Source organism: Rhopalosiphum maidis, chromosome 4, assembly GCF_003676215.2.
Source record: "Rhopalosiphum maidis isolate BTI-1 chromosome 4, ASM367621v3, whole genome shotgun sequence".
Taxonomy (NCBI): domain Eukaryota; kingdom Metazoa; phylum Arthropoda; class Insecta; order Hemiptera; family Aphididae; genus Rhopalosiphum; species Rhopalosiphum maidis.
In genome coordinates, this window is record NC_040880.1 from 19,877,271 (window position 1) to 19,899,108 (window position 21,838).

Below are 21,838 nucleotides of genomic sequence, written 5' to 3' on the forward strand. Positions count from 1 at the left end.
TGATAAGTTAATATTATTATCATTTATGGAAACGTTAATTTATTGTTTTATAAGTTTTTTTTTTAATCTATTTAATCTAAAAAATATTTTTCCTATTTTTATAAGTACCTATTTATAATAAATAAACTATGTTTAAATTGTCTACTATCTTATTCTAAATCATCTTTTGGTAGTTTGTATTAAAACTAATAATTAAACGTGTTTCAATAGTTATAAAGTTGTGTAGGTAAAAATGGTAAAATATCTTCGAACCTTTTACCGACGCTCAATATTTAGGTAGTGTTTTTAATAAATGATCGCGTCAATAACGATGCCATCTCGTCATCGGTGATTAACAACAGATTTTCTATATCCGTATCTATAACATAATTTTTTTTTAGACAAGGAAGTGTCAAATCACTCAAAAATTATATTAATGAAAACTCTTATAATATTTTTAATGAATTTCGTGGAGGGGAGGTTGAACTCGTCATTATACATAACTTTTGAAAATATACTTGAATTTATCATGACATTTAGATACTAGAACTATGTTATTTCCACTTTATTTAAAATTGATTTTTAAATCGTGAATATTAATAATCTTATATTAATATGTTAAAAATAAAAATTCCCAGTATTTTTTAAAATAAATGAAAAAACAAACAAAACATATTTTTCACGGAAAAAAAATTTGTGACTAAATTTATTTTGTCTTTTTAAAGTGTTAATAATATTTAACTAAAAAAATAATAATTTAAATTGTTTAATTTATTTATTTAGATTTTAAAATTAAAAAAGTTGATTTAAAGTTAACGTCTCAACGAATTTAAATGTATACTCGAAAATGTAATCGGATAACTGTATTACCTAATAAAATTGGCAAAGTATTATTTTAGACAAATATAAAACATAATAATTAATAATTAATATTCGTGTAGTGCGTCATTAACATTTGCGTACACGTGTGGGAACACTATTTATTTTAAAATTCAGTTACATATTATATCAATGATCACTTATTACGCTGTTTGCACACATGATTTTAAAAAATTGTCTATATTAAACTCCTTCAAAACGATCGATATGGAATTTTTTCATTTTTCTTCAACAATATTGTTTATCTTGCATTATATAATTGATTTATATTTGTTTATTTCTATGTCTTTTATAGCTGACCAAAAATCGAAGAATGATGGAATGTTGTTTAGATATATTGCATAAACTTTACACTTAATACTTAAATATTATAATTATTATTATAATCAATGGTTATTTTCGTCTCAAAATACATGAAATATTATACGTATTATAGTCATGTAGGCAACATATTATACACCAAATTTCTACGAAACTGATTATTATTAATGAGACTAGAACGAATACAGTATCGTGTGCAAAAAATATTGTACTGGTCACTTACACAAAGTTAATGATAATAATAAAATATATTGTTGTTGTTGTTGTTGACTGTGAAGCCGTTTGGTGTTCGACGGTTATATAGAAATCGTTGCTGATCGTGCCGCCGCGTCGTATTGCTCTATATTATTATTATCGGATTATTCATTGTTTACACGTTGGTTTGTGCGATGCTGATGCGTATGTTATTGTGTTGCGTTATCGTCGTGTTTTGTATTCGTACGATGGTGGTGGCCAGTTTCGCAAAAACGAAGAAAGGACGACCGGTGGAAAGGTAAAAAATAAAATAACAGCCGCATAAAACGCGATAGACGGGATATCGAGCACTTTAACAATATCACAAACAAAATAATACCTACATAGCCTACTGTATGATTTATACTTTTCATACGTATTTTTTGATCAGCTACTCAAACTCAAAATATGGTTGTGGGTTAAGTTAAGGTGGGTGACAAGTACGGTTGAGTAGTTTAAGGGTAATATACTAATACAACACGCGGGCTGAGTAAAAATAATTTATATTTATATGTCTGTTTGTGTACGTGTGTAAAAGACAAGGAAAATTGCAGAACCTCCATTTTGATCGAGTCACCGATTCCAGTCGAACCGACAAGCAATCAGCTGACGGCAATTATAGGAGACATACAGTGGACAAGTCGAAGAAGCGTGCGATGTTACGATAAAACGCGTCTAATTTTATATTAAGAATAAAAGTGTAAAAAAAAATAAATGAAAAATAAAAATCGAGTAGCAGCAGAAATAGCAGCAGTCGGATATATTATATATATATGATATTATACATGTAGACATACCTCTATACTGATAATAAGCATAGCAAGGAGGAGCCATGTGCAATAGTGATTAGTGTTTAGGTTATTAAAATATCATACTTACACATATGTATATATAATATACACGAGTACAACTCGTGACTGCAACTGGGGCTCGGCGTCGTCGTGTTCTTCTATATACATATACATGCGTATATTATTTCGATAAGTCACGATCCTCTACGGTTCTCATCGGACGTCTCGTCAGATGACGATTACACGGTTTTTTTTTTCTTTCACGTTCGCGCGTAGGTACCTATAGAAAATATAATAATAATATATTATCGTTATATATAATATAAATGATAAAATAACAATACAAATATTGTGTACACATGTAGGTATATACAGTATTATATATATATATATATATATATTGTGTATACACTGCCGCCGTCGTATCGATATACTATTATTTGTGTATATACGTAGCACGCAGTCTCGAATTCATATTATTATTATAATGTATATATATATACATTATACACACATATATACGATATAATAAAAGACTAGTCTGAATAACGCGCCGTTCGGTGTTCATCAGCAGCTTCGTTCGATTCGTCGACCGTAGACGGTAGCCGCGTAACGATACGTATACGATACCTGTATGTACCTCTACCTATATACCGTGGGTACGACGACGTATCGTAATAATATTATTATAATACCGTGTGTATACATTATACATAGGTGTATTAGCCTTATTAGGTACCTGCCTAGTTAAAATATATTCGGTAGATAGTATGTGTGTGTATTGTGCGTGCATACATGTCATTATATTTTATAATACGATCACGATGATATTGTAATGCGATCGTCTGCTGGCTGGCCCGGTAGCAGCCGCGTGTGTCTTTATAGTTTATAATAATATTATTATTATTATTGGTATTGTTGTTATTATATTGAATATATCAGTACGTGGAAAACTAGCAATTTGTTTGTACAAAGACGTCTCCTATTGTGTGACCACGTATGCGCGCGCGTCTGTATATTGTATGTATAATGAATACAGCGAAAACAACATTATAATATTTTATTATTATTATACAAATGACGCGTGTAACATTATTGTTAAGCGTCCTCGGAGACGACGACAGCGACGATGACGACGACGACGACGACGACGCCGGCCTACGGGTTTGTTGAACTTGTGTCTTCGTACATATTTTAACAATAATTTTATTACAAGAGGACTCTACGCCAAAAGTAATAATGTCGTCGAAGAAGAGATTTCGAAAGTAAATTCGGTCACTGCTGAAGAGACGAACGTTCTGTGGATCCGCGAAAAAGGTCGCAAGTCGTTGTTAGGGAAAGGGGACGAATTAGTCAAAAGATCGTGTTGGAAAATCAGCAGCAGCAGCAGCAGCGCTAACCGTTGTAAGATATTGTATAATAACAATATAGATTCTTAGTAAATATGCCCACTGCGTGTTTTATTCGAATGTTATTCATCATTAAAAATGGTTAACTTATTAGTTATATTAAGTATTTTAAATATCGTTATCATTTTATTATTATTGAAAATATTTATCTCAATATATTACAGATACATAGTGAAAGTCTGTAATAAAGTTGTTTTATCATTATTTAAACGATTAGTATTTATAAACTATAATCGAGTTATCGGTGTAACGTCAATTTGCGGTAAAATGTATCTGACTTTATGGTGTTAGCAGTTAACAGATATTGCACAAAATATAATATGTTGTTACAATGTGACTTATGGGGAGCGATTTTCTGATTTCTGTAGGTAATATAGACAATTAATAAATATTTAAAAGCGCTCTTTTTGACGTCCATATATTATGTGGTATTTGCGCCATCCACGCGGGAGATGGCCATTACACACACCTCGGGGATTTCTACTTCTATAAAATAAATATTACATCATGGAAAGATCTTGATGTGAAAAGAATAAAATTAAATTAAACGGATTCGAGTAAATCTGCATTACTTCGGTACACTACGTTTGGAATTTATATATTAGACATTTTGACAAGATTTTGTAACGAAATTTAAGCACAAAATAATCGATATTTCATTCTAACCTTTAGAATAAATCTGGATAAATCGTGTGACCTACTGGGTCTCCCGTGATTAAGTGATTACCTTGATTTTCTGGCTAAAGTGTACGACTTACCATTCGATAGTCAATACTCACATTAGGTACTTTATGTACAACACATATGTATACCAATATGCCATGACAAAACATGCGACTGATTCAATCGTAAATTGAAGTGAATAACGAGACGAAAAATATCACCATGCACTCTATAGCAATGTTTTCTAACAACTAAGTCGCGTATGTGTTTTGTATTTTTATTTCACAGTTGGTAGATCACAGTATTCCGTGGGTAGGTCACACACTTAACTTTTTTTTAATTTTTTCCTTATGGCACCAATACTAAGGCAGGAACCACGATAATATTATTTTCACGTTCCACCTACACTAAGCCTTAACCAATAAATGTCCGATAGATCATATGCTTTATTACCAATGTCATCCTGGGAGGGATGTTAAGTTTGGTTACTAAATTGATTAGATAAATGGTATGAACGATGCTGCACGGGGAAAGTATTTTTCACCCGGTTCTCCTTCATGCGGTTGTTTCGTGTAAGTCGGATAAAGAAAAAAAAGGTAGAATTGGTGGATAATAAATCACTAATTAAGTATTAATAGTTAATTTCGATTTCGAATTCTATATTGACAATTTATAATTACTTAACATATTATACAGGTATACTTGCAATAGTGTAAACAATAAAAAATAATATCGTATATAAAGTATATTATATTATTTAATAAAACATGGCATCATTATACATCGAATGAAGACTATATAAGCAATAACCAACATAACAGTAAATCTAATATTTTTCATTTCGACGTCGACGTTATGTATTATAGTCAATCAACCGGTTCGCCGATGAGATGTAGATCCTCGTCGCCCTAATGAAAGGGGTGCTACATTGCATTGAATACCTCGGTCTATTGTGTTTCGATTATTGTACTTAAAGGGTTATCCGTGGTTCCTTTTCGCCTCCTTTTCGTTACCTACAGCAACAACTACTATATAAATCCCACGGGCACGACAACACACAATTATATAACATAATATACTGTATTATATTTATATTGGAGTCATGGCAGCCCGGATGGTTTAGTACGAACAGTGGTGATGGCTCTTCACGGGGCGACAAAATAAATTATACTATACAAAAATAGAAAAAAAAAAAAATGTTTTATTCTTTATTATTTTTCATCACAATACAAATATAATTAACTATGAATCAACAAGTGCCATGGGTGTATGTGCTTTTGTCCAGTACATACTATATACGTATTGTGAGTAAACATTATTACATTGTAATTTGTGACGATCGACTGCTGTTTTGGATCATAATTTCTTCTACCTCATCGCCTCTTATTTAAAATTGTATTAGACAAAATTGATTAATATAAAATAATTGTATGTTTATAATGTTTATAGTTTATGTACGATCAAATAACACAAAAATTTATGTTTAATCCAAGATTTTAATATAGGATTTAAAATCAGAGCCGATATTTTGAATTGAAGCCTGGCTATTATTGCGAGAAATATGGTACTTATTTTTTTTTAATTAAAAAATGTTCTGGTCTGTTACATATCATATAGTCGATGTAGTTTGCTAGAACGAAATGACAAAATAATTCGTTCCAATCTACTTCTAAGTAATTGAAGAATTGGTGAAAACAGTCAATAACTCATGTTTTAATTTTGCGCTCATTTACGAATATTGCTGTGTTTGATTAGATACTTGAAAAGAAAACTAAACTCTTTATTATTTTGTGAGTCGTAATTGGAAACATACTCTTGAACAAGATTTTTATATCATTCTTTTGATTATCAGTTACTACCGCTTATAAATGGGTTAGCAGTTTATTTTTTTCAATTATCGTGTTTCCCACAGTTCACAAAGCAACGCCGAATGATTTATCTGACTTCAATTTTATACAATATTGTTACGCATACGCATCTAAATACGTAGTAATGAATAAATACCACACCTCTAAACTCTGGTGTGTATAAAATCTATAAAGAATATATTTGTTCGGTTTGTCCTTGGCGGCTATTTGACATCGTTTCATAATAGGTGTTCCAAATTGAACATCATGCAGCGCGCATTGGTCACATTTTCAATCGTTAAAACCAGGTGTTAAGTTTATATGATACATATTATATTTTGAAAAACGAAAAATGTATATGAGCAAAATATTTTATACAATACCATAATAATATCCCTCGTCGATCGTCGTCCTGCAAACAATTTATATCATAAGGGTGTGTAAAAGCCAACAGGACATTACGATATGGAATAATGGAGTGGAATAAAATGAGTATAGTACTGCAATATAATCTATAGAATGTGTAGTTATGATTTACAGAAGGTTTTTGATTCTTAAATTTAAATATACAAGTCTCTTTTAATAAGAGTTGCACGATGATCAGAGAATTCTTAAATTATTATTATTTTTTTTTTTACTTTATGTAATATACACTACTATATTACTATATTATTAATAAACTAATTAAAAAATATTAAAATATTAATTTTTTCTTTGGATACACGAAATTGATGAAAATTTCAATAATATTATGAGTATTATCATCAAATGTGATAAATTCACATTGGTTTATATTAAAATCTGAAATCATACGCTTAACTACATATTTTTTACATATATTTTGTGATAAATACCTATATTTTTTTTACATACTCGTATTTAAAAAATATTCGGAATCACTATTTTTTCAATACGGTGAACATAACATTTATAACTTTAAAACTATTAATTCTACAAAAACGTTGAAAAGACTTTAATTATATTACAGAAAATTAAATTATTTAATATACATATAACGATATGTACGAGTATTATTAAACAGTATACTTCGTGTTCTATTATTATTGACAAGCGAACGGACCGTGGCCTTGTCAGTCCAAATAGTATTGAAGTCATGAGAAAGTGCAGCAGCAGTTGTTCACTTATTGTAGCGATCACTGAGAGTCTAAATCGTTTGGAGACTAATTCAAATTTCCCGGCAATCCCGTGTGACCGCAGCATAATAGACCTTTGTTAGTCAATTTATCTGCACATCATACACGTATTTGAACATAGTCTTGACATCGATGGTCTCTCTAAACCGGTATCTTAGCTGTGGATCTCTTAGTATAGTATCTATATATTTACGATAAAAGTCCGTACTTTAAAACGAGATCGCTAATAGCACTCGATAGATATACTAATTATTATTTTTTTATGGACTACGATTTCATGAAAGTCGGTGAGTACGGAAGATTACTCTCTCCACTCGCCTAAAATTTTTTTTTTTTGTAATATTATTGTACAATACAGGCGTGGAAAAGCGTTAGGAACTTCCGCCACTTTAAGGACAATACCTCGTAGTCCAATACAGCAGTTGCGTGCGTGCACGATGAAGTCGAAATTATTGTCAAGTCCACAGGACAGCCATTATCGCGTTATCGACCACCAATCATCTGACAATTCGTGACGCGCGACAGCAAATCATCGCCGACAATAACGGACGACGACAAATTTTGCTAGCGAACGCTTTGGAATGAGTCCGTTTACGCGTGTACAAACATTCTGCAGTGAAATACCCGTTAGCCGATCGGCACAATCGTCTTCGAATCTCTATAATATTGTCCATCATACTACATAATAGCGTTCTAGGCCTTATTGTTGTCGTATGTTCTTATAATCGTATTATATATTAACTACATACTACACACACACACACACACACACACGTCACACGCGCATGTGTCACGCAGTATACAACATAATAATATTATAAGTATACAACAGCGCGCAAGACGATGATGAAATTCTCGGACGATCTCGTGATCGGCGTCGTCTTTTGTAGATGGACTCATTTATAATAATTATTATATTATATATATATGTAGGTATAATTTTAAACTTTTACGATATTACGAAACGTGCGGTTCCGCCGTCTATTTACGATGATTGATGATGATGATAACCGTGCAGTAGATGACATCATATATAGCTGTCGATCGAGATTCGTCGCGCTCGGTATATTCTGTTTAATTATAATACACCTAGTGTCCAACGGTAAACGTCCTGTGTTAATTCGCTACTTTTTACATACATTATAGATTTTTTTTATTTCGTTTGTTTATAAATAGTATATACCGCGCGTACCGTTAGCTGTCGGCTTTGTTACACACACACACACACACACATGTATATATATATTTTCGTTAGTACGTATACCCGAAGAGTGCAGATGGCCACCCATAGTCATAGTACGCTAATTAAACGCGACATTATCGGATCGTACACCGATACATATTATATATTGATACATATTATTAGTTATTACGTATACGTTTACCGGATCCGCGGTTAGGTTTCCGTCGTCGCCAGCCTGGAGTCCCACAGCCGGACAGCGCGTTGTCGGTCAAACATTTTTTGTTTGGGAGACATACGCTCGTATTGTTGTTTTATTGTATTTCATAGGTATACATTATTATATCGCACCAAATCCGTACGCACAATGGACGTTTCGGACGTATGTTGAGAGAAAAGAGAATAATATTGCAAGCGGTTCGCGTATATTACAATATATGTAATAGTGTGTAATATAGTGTAAAGTCCACCAGGTCTGACTCGATGCGCGTCTTTTGTACAGCGAATTTCGTATATAATATAATATATTCGTATTGTATGTACTATTCAATTCTTGCCGTACTCATATTATATGGGTAAGGCGATATAATTTACGATTACACAAGGCATGTGACTTCCTTTTCGATTTTTCCACAAATTCATTATTATGTATATAATATCGTTGAATGGAATAAATACATAATATATATATATACATCATTGTCGTCATACAATATATTTTATAATAATATAATATTATTATGGACGATTTCTCACCCGTAAACTCTGTGTCCGGGGATTTGTGCCATTAATGAAACTTCCCTACCACCCATGGCGAGGAACAGTTTTTATATAAAAATGTCGCTTTGAAATCGTAACGTATACAAGAAAACCGCTCGTCGCAGCTCCGCCAACAATCTTTTAGTAAACGCCGCGAGTCCGGGTAATAACAATATTTTTTCTTTGCGTGTATAAAGTATCCTTATTAAATTTTAATTTCGTATAATATGATCTGCGTAATGGTTTAAAAAAAATCAAAAATACATGTACGTCATTTCTTTTAGAGACATTTCACGTTTAAACTTTGACGATGAAATTGGGTACTTAAACAAAAAATTACGATTGTAAATATAAATATAAATTAAATAAATATTATACCTAGGAACTCGAAACGTTTTACCACTACGGCACTATGCGCATATCATAATATTATTTTTATTATGTTCAGTGTAATTTTCCTAGTTTATTAGTGATTCATTTTAAGCTTTATAATATTGATTTATTCGACAAACCTTTTCATAGTACCAACTAAAAGACTATAACGACATACTTTATATATCATTCGCAGATAGATTTTACGCGATAAGGCAATTTTTGTGACTTGTCATTTTTCGATATTTGAATATAGTAAACGAACGGAGTTTTTTTTAATCACTCGTCGCAATAGCGTGTAATATACCTACATATTATCTTAGTTATATGGTGCGTGTATAATATATTGACCTGTACGTTATAACAGCTAGTGATATTATATAAAATAATATATTATTATAATTATTATATAATGTATGCGTTTTGTTGCTGGCAACAACTGTGCAATTGTAACCTACACATATCGTATTACTACTTATTAAAAGATCAATAATAACATTTTATTTAGCAATATAAAATATAAATTAATAATAAAATATCCTTAGCAATATTGGCAGACAAACCATCTCGACTAGGAATTTATTTCGTATACACGATATTTAATATTGGATTCAAATTCAACATGTCCATTACATTTGTCAGTGACCTACTCAATGTCAAATTACTGCAGGTGCCATTGCTACAGGTATATGCTATTTAGCAGAGCGACTTCCACTATTTTATTGTATTAATATGTATGTTAATGCACGCAGCGCACAACTGCCAATCTTACATGTTTATCTAAAATATATAGGTATAGCAGATGTTTTGTTTTACTTTTGTAATTAATAATATTATTGTGTTAGTTTAAGGTTTTTAATTTCTTGTAGGATGTAGGAATAAATAAATTTGTATAAAAAATATAATTACTGTTAACTATTGACATTCCATCACAGTAATTGGTAATCACAAAATTAATATTACTCAATTATAACGATCAATATTATCATATCTAAATATAATGCGGTAAAAGTACAAAAGCTTATAATTTTGTAAAATATCAGTAAAGAGTAAAAAAGCACTAACAATTTACTAGATAATAATTTTAAATTATAGTAAAATTTTTTATGTTTTTACATTATGATGAATGATGCCTCCTCATTACTGAATTTTAACATTAAGCTAGTATATTTTTAACTATTTAATACTTTTCTACGAAATTAATAAATATCAAACTTAAACAATTTTAAATATACAAAACCTTGGATGTTAAAAAGTGAATTGGCTGTGATTTCTAAAATACTCAACTACTCAAGGGCAGTTCAATATAAACTATGTATACTTTAAGTTATTTTGCTTATATAATATTATGTTGGTTGGACATTATAAATAGTGTAAATAGTGTAACCACATATTAATATATTATTACATATTATAGGTAATACTGTATAATGGTGTAAAATAACAATTCATATTTTGACAGTGTATCGCGGAGATACGTATTAAAATTACATTTAAATGTGTTAGATCATTGTGATACATTCTTTATATACATTAAAAATTAATCATATCCTTAAAAAACTTAAAGTAGACTTTTCTTATTTCAGCCATTGTCCATAATGGAATGAAAGGTGTGCAATTAGTGTTTTTGATGTGTAGACATTAAATTGGGCTTAGCTGTAAATATAGTATTATGTTAATGTTACTAAAACAAGCAAAAATCAGCATAATTTATAATCCACTACGATATACTTATATACATTATAAACATTCACCATTCAATTAAATTTATTCACATGAGAAGTGTTGAAATATATATAATTGAAATAAATATTAATTAATATATTATTTAATACATTCATTAAATTTTAAATTTATTATTCTGTAGTGAACTATTTATATACCTACATATATTATTCAAGTTAAATTTATACGATGATTATATTTAAAAAAAACGAATAATGAATATGTAGAGCAAAGAGGTACCTTTAACACATATTTTAATCTCGTTCAATTTGCTCGGATTGTGTTAATAACAATAAATTATACAAAGTGTTTACCTGCACAGTTAAATTGGTTTTCACTTTTTTTTGTTCATATTATTTTATAATTATCGATCTGAATTTTATGAAATGTATTCTTAATAGTTATGCTTATATATTGTTACGTATATATATATATAATACATAAATTAAATTAAAAATATAATATTATATATACGTAATACACCATTGAAATATATATTGTGTTAAAAAATAACAATAAACGCAATGTTCTGTTATACTACGTCGATTGCTAAAAACTACAATAATAAAATGCACGTATATGTTGTCTATATATAGTACTTACAGTTAAAAGATGTTAATAGTAGGTAATTTGTCATTACTTATTATGTGGTTACATAATCGTAAGTACGATACAAAATACCCATAGGTACGTAGCACGTGTGTTAAAATCGCGGAAATTCATAAGAGGCTCCCCCCACAGGTTAAATGAATTCCAATCGATTTACATTATAATGCATATTGTGCTATTGTGGTTTAAGTATTTCCTGTGCTCGTTCGGTGTCTATTTATTCGAAAAATTTGAATTATCGGAGCGAATTCTGTACTCATCCATAAACGCAGAAAATATACTGAAAAACACAATAACACACATTTTACACGCGCAGCTATACCTATATGTATATATACTTATACATAATATATAATATGTGACGGACCGCACGTCTCCCCTTCGTACAAATAATATAATACAACATAATGGTGCGTCACTTTTGTTCGGAATTATTCGCGTGTGATACTGTGATGTGAAGAATATCCATCGTGCGCGCGTGTATGTGTAAGTATTTTCAATTTTTTTTCCACAAACGAATCTTGTTTGAAATGCTCCTCAACGCGTGCAGCCTATTCACGCCAATACGTTTACCGTTATGTACGCGGATCGTTTTATGCGGTCTGAAAACCATCATCCGTCCCATTAGACTGCTTGACAGCCGACAAAACGCACAATATTTTCCTTTTTTTCTTCTTTTTTTTTTTCATACGTATAAAAAGGGTCTGGATTACAACTATCGAATATAAGGTTATGTTAGGTTAGGTATACATAATATACATATATATATATAATTATATTTGTTTCTGTTCATTCTTCATCTAATTTACCTATTGTGCTATTATTATAGTATAAACATAAATTGTATCTAAATACGAGTATTATTTTAAATAATAAAAAATATTAAATATAATAGGTTTTCAAAAGATTTTTTATTCGTTCAGCATTGTCATCCAATATTGTTCACGAATCAGTTTCGAAATTGACACCGTGAAATAATGTAGGTAATCGTCTTCGCTATAATATATTATATAACAAGTATAGTGTATAAATCGAAATATACATTATACATACTGTTTACTTACGTACGGCGGATGGATGAAAATATTAACGGACAAGGATTTTTATTATTCTTCTTAAATTTTTATAATCATTGTTAGATTGATAAAATTTAAATATCTACCTATAGTTTTAAAATGGAACTACCTATTTTAGTTTACAAATTTACAATCAACATTTATTATAGCTAATGTACACGCTAAACAAAAACAAATTATTTTGTTTACAATAAGAATATTCATTCTAGATTTAATTCGAACTCTAATGGCGATTAAGCGAATAACTAAATTATATATTTATATGCATGACTGCACGAGTAATATGAATTATAAACGAATACAATTATCGAGTATATGTCATTTATGAAGATGAAACGTATAAAATTGATATAAAATAGTATATTGATGTTGTACGAAATTTTTTTAAAAATATAAAAATAATAAAATAAATTTAGTTGAGATACGGAAAAGAAAACTTAATATACGCATTGCTCTATTAACTATGTGAACTATATGTTGTGTCTAAATGTAATGAAAATAACGGGGAAAAGGTGGTATCCTAAGATAGACCTATCACCTATATAGATGTTTGACTTGAGTAGTATATAAATGATAGCGCACGCCATAATTCGACCATACAAGCTGTAAATACGATTTGCTTTATTGTAGAATGGAAGCGGTGGAATGCATTTAGTATTTACACTTCTGATCGATATTCAGCACCTATTAACCTATTTGACGCAATCTGAAGAAACTGAAAATCATTGATTGAGAAAATTGTAGTGAACATTTTGGCATAATCGACAATAAGTGAAGATAAATATTATTAAATTCAGTAAAAAAATTATCGATTTTGCGATTCGAGACATTATCATAAACATTATATACTTAATATGTACCAAAAAAATTAAATAAAACATCGCTATATCACTTAACTTATTCTATATTATATAGGTACTTATACCTATACGGTCTGAATCGCGTGGTTGCATATATTATACACGACAACAATCCTATATTCCTATGTCTGGGTATACAGAGTGTTCGCATATATCGTAGTTATACATATTTATTAGTTATTGTAAACACATATTTGTGTGCACAATACATAATGCAGAAGTACGCTGTATAGGACATCGGTTTAGCTTTTATAGCCGTATACGTAAAAGGCGCGCGAATTCGTTTTCACCCGATTTCCCGTTATTTGTGTTTACATTTATTTTTATTTTAGATTTTTTTGTACACCGAAGAAAATTTTTACTCGAACGTGTGTAGAATGTTATTCGCACGGTAACTCGAACTGGAAAGATTATATTATTCCGGTCGCCGTGTCGCTGACTCACATCTTATATAACGTATACGACTTTCAGTCCGGAAATTGATTTATACTTGCCGTGCATTCCTGACAGACAGACGAAAGATTTTTCGAAACAGGATATAAATAATATTATGTATCAGTCACGCTGGGAATCGTATACAATATGAAATATTGTCATATAAAACGCAACGAGCAGCGCAACATGAATTTCAGTATCGTAAATTGGAATCAATAATCGTTGATCTGCGATGGGTCCGGTGAGTCCTGTGGCTATACCGAGTTGAGTATATCCTTTTCAACTGATGTTTTTTTAAACTTTAATATAGATTATTATCGTGTAAAAATCTACGCAGTACACGTATATTGTGCGACCACACCGCGATATATCCAATCAGCCGCCGCGGATCACGCGGTTTGCCGTTTGGTCTCCCGCGGGACTCCCTCGCCCTCTCAACTCTCATAACACTCGCTCGCGCACATACACGCGTATTACAATATTTAAGTGCATGCCTACATACCTATATATTATGTACAAGGTGTGTGTGTGTGTGTGCGTGTATATATACTATGTCGATATTCGCCATCTGTCACCGGTGGTCCGCCGCGAAATATGTATATAATATGCCTGGCGCACAGAACAATGAGGGCAAATGCGCAGGACGCATTTTTCACCGCCGGACCGTAATACGGTTGTGTATAGGTACCCTTAATACCTGTATATGTATACCTATGTATGGTATATATAATGCGAGAGCAAAGAAGGGAAGAAAAGCGAGAAAAAAAGAAACGGTTCGTCCTCGTGTGCACAAACGGTTTCGCCAGGTGCAATAATGATCGACTACGCGGGGGCCGTCGATATATATAATAATAATAATAATAATAATAAAATTCCGGCCAGATGGGCCTGCATTTGTGTTGTTGTTATTATTATTGTGATTATTACGGTATCGAAATGTTTGCACCAGACGCACGAGACAAAAAAAAAAAAATCGCTTCGGAAATTACTATCATATAATATTAGTCTACTATATAATGTGTAGACACATAAATATATGTATACGAGTATACTGTATGTGCCACGCGTACGCGCAAGACAAACACCTGGTGGACGCCGTCTGACGTCTGCGAGACTTACACGCACTAACACACGTAGGTATATAATATATTATGTATATCACAGTATTATATATACATGTATTATGTTTATAATATACATAGTCTTTGCAGTAGGTATATATAGGCGATATTATAATACATAATATATCATATGTCTAATGTCTATTATACGCATTCGTTCATATTTTGGCATTCTGGTCCTTCCACGTTCCCCTACTATCACGTTATTGCACCTTGTTCTGCGTGTAGCTGTAGGCGTATTTATCTCGATTTACCGTTGGTTTCAGTGTCGGCTCCTGAAAATAAAAGGAAAAGTTTCCATTGGTCGTGCAAGGGTGCAAAATGTGATGCGATGATTGCGGTGGTGGCGAGGGGGTAAAAACGAAAACCTAAACACGTGTCATCTCGACATCAAACCCATTTCATAAACAGGATGTACCTATATAGTGTATTATTATATACCACTGTTATCTGCAAGACTGCAAGTGTCTACTGCGTGAGCATTTTTTCGTCATTATTATTATTATTTTTTTTACGTCTGCCATTTATTATTGCGACGTGTTAATATGTACATAACGACGGGAGCACAAGACGATCCTCGGTCGGCAAATAATTAATCCGTTAAAAAAATTGGATGCATTGGAAGTGGCAACAATTTTTTAATGACCTGTGACAATAATAAAGTGTTTTTATCAATCTTTTGGCAAATGTTGGTATTTAAAAAATATTAAATACATACGTATTCGTTCCGAACCGCATGATTTATACATTTTATTTTTGAAAATGCAAAAATATCTTCCGTGTTAAATCGAATAATAAATTGGCACTTGAAGATGTTGTGCATTTATATAGTAACATCTGTTTATAGGACTGTAGGAGTAACGCAAAAACTCCAACACTCGAATCATTATCATTTTAGACTCAATGTTATTGTGCACGCCATACCACTTAAATTCATATAACCATGTTCAATATATAATTCCCATATATATATTATATGTTATAATATGATAAGCTTAATAATTATGTTATATAACTACTAGGTACCAACTATAATCAAACTAATGACATCCCTCTTATATATTAAAAAATTAATTAAGATAATATAAATTATACATAGAAAGTCTTGTTTGTTGTTAAAACAACAAATTCTTTATAATTCAAAATAAATTGCAAATGACACTATTTTAGTTGGTATCCAGTCAACATTCATCTCCACGTGGATATATTATTCATAAATTTAATTTATGTAATAAATATCATAAGAACTAGTATCAAATGGTAACAATTAGATTTTTTACCTATCTATAATACATGCAACATAAATAAATACACATAAAAGTTTAAAAAAATGTAATATCAAATATTCATATACACACGAGATACAACTACAACATACATAATAATTTAATGCCTCATAACAATTTTATCTATGTAATTATCATATAAAATATATAAAATAATATTAAATAAATAAATATTAAATATTTTTGTTTTTCTTGATAATATAATGCAAAAATATTGTAAATACAATTTCTATGTAATATGTACAAACAATAAGTTTGAAATTATAGTGGATTATGGCATAATATTTGAATAATGTAAAGACTTATTTTTACTTTATACCGCGACTAACCAGAATAACTAATTAAAAAAATTTAATAGATAATAAGTTGTCAAAATTACATGTCTATAAATAAATGTAGAAAGGCGTTCATTAAGACAGTAACCGTTCTAAATTCGTGAGCGATAGTGGTTCTTATATTTTTGATTAAAATTATGGGAAGTATAGCTGTACAGCTAAGTACACAAATAACAGGCTTTCGAATTCGGCTAAAGTGCTACTTGTTTAATTAGATGTAAGAATGTTTATCCATGTTTTATTATTATTATTCATAGGAGTAGTAGTATTTTAAGTCTTAAAAGTTTAGGTCAAAATATAAACCTACAATCTTTAAGTAAGTATATTATGAATTGTGTTGTATTCACTTTTTAAAGTGTGTATAAATAGTAGTAATGATATAAATTTTTAAACTGTACTATGTTATGTATTTTGTTAATTAAATGATAAAACTATAGTATCTTGTAACGTTTCATTTAAGTTGTATTAATGTTACTACATTATAACTCATCAACAATAGTCCATAATTACTCAACCATTACTCTAACTTACTATGAAATAAGTACTTTTAAAGTTCAAATTTTTTTTTCTACCGTCATGAGTATTTTTTCAACTTTTAATTTATAATTAATGAAATAAAATAATATACAAATAATAGTCAATGTCCTTCAAATTGGCAACGAAACTTAGTGCTACAACATCAAATATATCAATATTTTGCTACATTTTTCTACGCCATTTTTAGAATTTTTTACTATCTTGTTTTTGCTTTAAACTGAAAAAACACGCCAATGTTATCTTGATGTATTGATTTACCATTTAATTCTAACTTAAAGTTTAACATAATCATTACATTGACTTATTTGACAATAAGATACATTTAAATACTTTAAATACAATACTTTGTATACTATAGGTTGGTATACAACAGTAGTAAGTTCCTCCATTGGTTCCATTTATTACTATTTATTAATAAATATCTTCATTTTATACTTAAATAAATACCGTTTTATGTTAACATCCAACAATTTATAAATGCCAATATTAAATGGTATATTTGTATATTTATATATTCATTGGTAAAATCAAAAGGTATAGAAGGTATAATTTAGAGTAAATTTAATAAACATTTTATTATGATTTATTTTTATTGTAATCTGTAAATTAGACTATACGACATATTTTATTCAATGACTAAGTCATGATTTATATTACAAATAATATATAACAGTTTAATCTCATTATAAAAATGATTTATTCAAAATAATAATAACATTAATAACATAATAATGTTATTATAATATTATCATAATTACAGTTGTGTATTGTATTAATAAATAAAGTAATTTTTTTGTTACTAATAAGCTGATGGCCTTGGTAAATGCCAATTTGATAAACAAAATATATTATTACATTAATTTCTAAATTGTTATTTTTTATACTCAATATGTTATTTTTATTGGTTGAATAGAATTATTATTATTATGTATATTATTTCTAATTACACATTATATAGTTTACACTTTAAATTTTACAAATAAGTATTAATAATCCTAATGACCGAGGAAAATCATATAGGTCCATTAAAAGAAGTTTGGAAGATATAGCGATGAATGGGGACATTGGAGGCTAAGATGATTTTAAAATTATAGTTAGGTATTAATAAATTCTATATTGAACATATATATTTTATATTTTTGTATAAAAATGAATACATTTGTAATATCATGTAATTAATAATTAATGCATTAAAAATAGTGTCATTTTAATATCAGATCGGTCATACTTATACTATTGACAATATTCTTATTTGTCTCATAGAAATCTAAATCACATTCAAATATTTTATGCAATTTTAACACCAAAAATACTATACGTGTTCAGGTACCTATAATAATATAATATATTAATATATTCTATTGCTCATTACTCATAATAGTCATGATACATTGACCATTAACAAATTAAAAAAACCATGAACTCATTTCAACAATGACTTAAATGTTAAATTAATATTTGTTTATACTTAATACTTAAATCTAGATAGAATTAGAGACATATAATATAAAACACGTCATATTGTGCGTTTGTTTATGTACAATATACGTATTTAAACTCGATCAGATTTTGGATTCTGTAATGTCTATTAATATCACATCAGTAATACCACTGTTATTTTGCACACAACTTGTATATTCTCATTAAACCACAATAGTAAATCATTTCCTCTGTTTTATTTTTATTTTTTATTATTACAGATACTTCCTGTTCTAGATTAAATTTTACCAACGCTCGATGCCATAATAATGTAACATCGTCTTCGTCGCGATCAAGATTCTAGACAAAAGACAGACGACCAGTAGAGTCGAAGAAACGTCGATCAAACAGTATATATAAATGCAATATGTATTATTACAAGTACTGTATTATATATATATATATTATTACAACCACGGTCCGCGATGAAGAATCTTGTAACCGACGATTGCACCACACTGAAAGCCTTAAAAAAAAAATCCGTACAGTATACGACGTTAACAGTTTAACACTATATACAGTGTGATTATTAAACACACAATTAATCACGACATTATCCCAGTAAACTATATACTTACTACCTATGTGTCGTGTGTATACCTATATACCAGCGCTCATGGGAGTATACCTATATAATATACATAGATTATAGGCTATTATAGAAAGTTCTAATCGAAACGTATTCTTAAATTCTTTAACGTATCATTCGTTAATTCGTTTCACACGATAAATTACACGTGGCTATTACGAGACGCGTAGTAACACCATACCTATCAATTATATTATTATCCATCGGGAATGCCAAATATTATTTATCTGCGGTGTGTGATGGGCTACAAGCACTTGCACAGTTTCACGCACTTTATATAGTTATATATATATACATTATACGTATTCGAGTATTGCGCATTGTTCTGCGCGGTCGTGGTCGAGGGGACGACGGGTTTTCGTTTTTTTTCTTCTTCGGTTCTTTCTCCTCGCACGCGGGTACACGCCGTACGCGTAAATGCGCGCGGTTTCTCGACGTCTTGTCAAAAAAGCGTATATAATGCACACGAGATGTAATAATAATACGTAAAATATAAAGGACGACGAGAGGCGAATAAAAGAGAGATCCCTCATCGGAGATTGCAGGTTATTCAACAGTTTACATAACTATATATATATATACACACTGCAGCAGCAGCAGCAGCAGCGAGTGCAACGTGCGTGTACTACCCCACTTTGTCGGAGCCATTTCGTCTTGGGTCGTCCATGTGGGAACCCTATACAGTATACACATAAATATATTATACTATACATATATAATATAATATAATAATACGGTTCTCCGAATTCCACCGACACATTATAATATAATATTATATATTGTACCTATATATTCTTTTTTTATATTCAAATGTAAATGCGGCGCGGCGGTGGTGGTCGCCCGGAGGGTAAATACTTTGTGCGGGGGTCCGTGTTTTCAAGGACGATGCATCAAAACATCGAAATTATACGCACCTAAAAAATATCTTCTCGGATCTATTATGTATGATATATATATATAACACGATTATAATATTATTTATTATTTTATAGACCTAAACCCGACTACCCTTTCGGAAGCGCTCGGTAATAATTAATATTATTATGGTTCGGGTAAAACGCGAGACAAAATCGTCGTGTACTTTGTTTACGAGAAAATATTTTATCGGCTGTTATTTTTATAATTGTTTGTACTTTAAATTTTTAAAAGCGGCTGAAAAAACACTAACCACCATCGTTAATTATTCAGATAATTGGTAATTTATTTGCGTACACACTAATACAATTTACCTATTGTTAATTATTTTGTGAAAAACGGAATGTATACCCATAGTTCATTTTAGAAATCGAAACGCAACATTTAATTGTTTTAATTATAATATTTTTTTTTTGTTTTGTTTTGGGAGGAAGATTTCTAATTAATTTTGTTCGTATAGCATTAAATTAATTGAGTAGTATTTAACTACTGTCGAAACTGAATACCTAAGCCAGTGTTTGTATGCAAATATGAATAACTAAACAAAAATTTAAAATCAAAATATTTCGCCCTAGACTAGTCTCAAAAATGTTAACAAATAATATAATAATTCGATGAGCATTAAATATATTCTATTACATTTATAGTTCAATAGTTGATACAATTAATAAAATAGTAAAATACTATTACATTTTATTATTAATGCCATTGTGTACGTATAATATAATATTTAGTGTTATAGTAAGATTTATGTTTAAAATAGTATATATTGGTTTAACATTAGGTGTTATATAACTTTTAATTTTGTTACAACTATTTCACAATTTATTTTTTTTACAAAAAATGCATTTTTACATGCGGTATAGAGATTTTTGTTATCATAAAATTATTGTAACATTACATACAAACACGCAAGTAATTTTATTTTGAAAAATTATTTTTGATTTTAATGTAGCATTCTTAAAATGTCACAACTTATTATCGCTAACAACAAGGTTCAAAATAAAAAAAACATATCAATTTACAATAAAATATAATATAGCTCGGTAATATTTTTTAATTTTTTAATATATATTTGTCCTTAAATATTTATATTATTTAATAAATGCAAACGTCGTAATTAATAAGAATGAAACATGAATACAAGTTATTTTCTCATTTCTCCAGCTCAGGGAGACTAAATAATTTATTTCAATGTACATATTTAAATAGTTGCTAGGTAGCATATAATACGATAAAATAATGTGAACTAACCTATGCGGTTATGCTATAAATGAGATTTT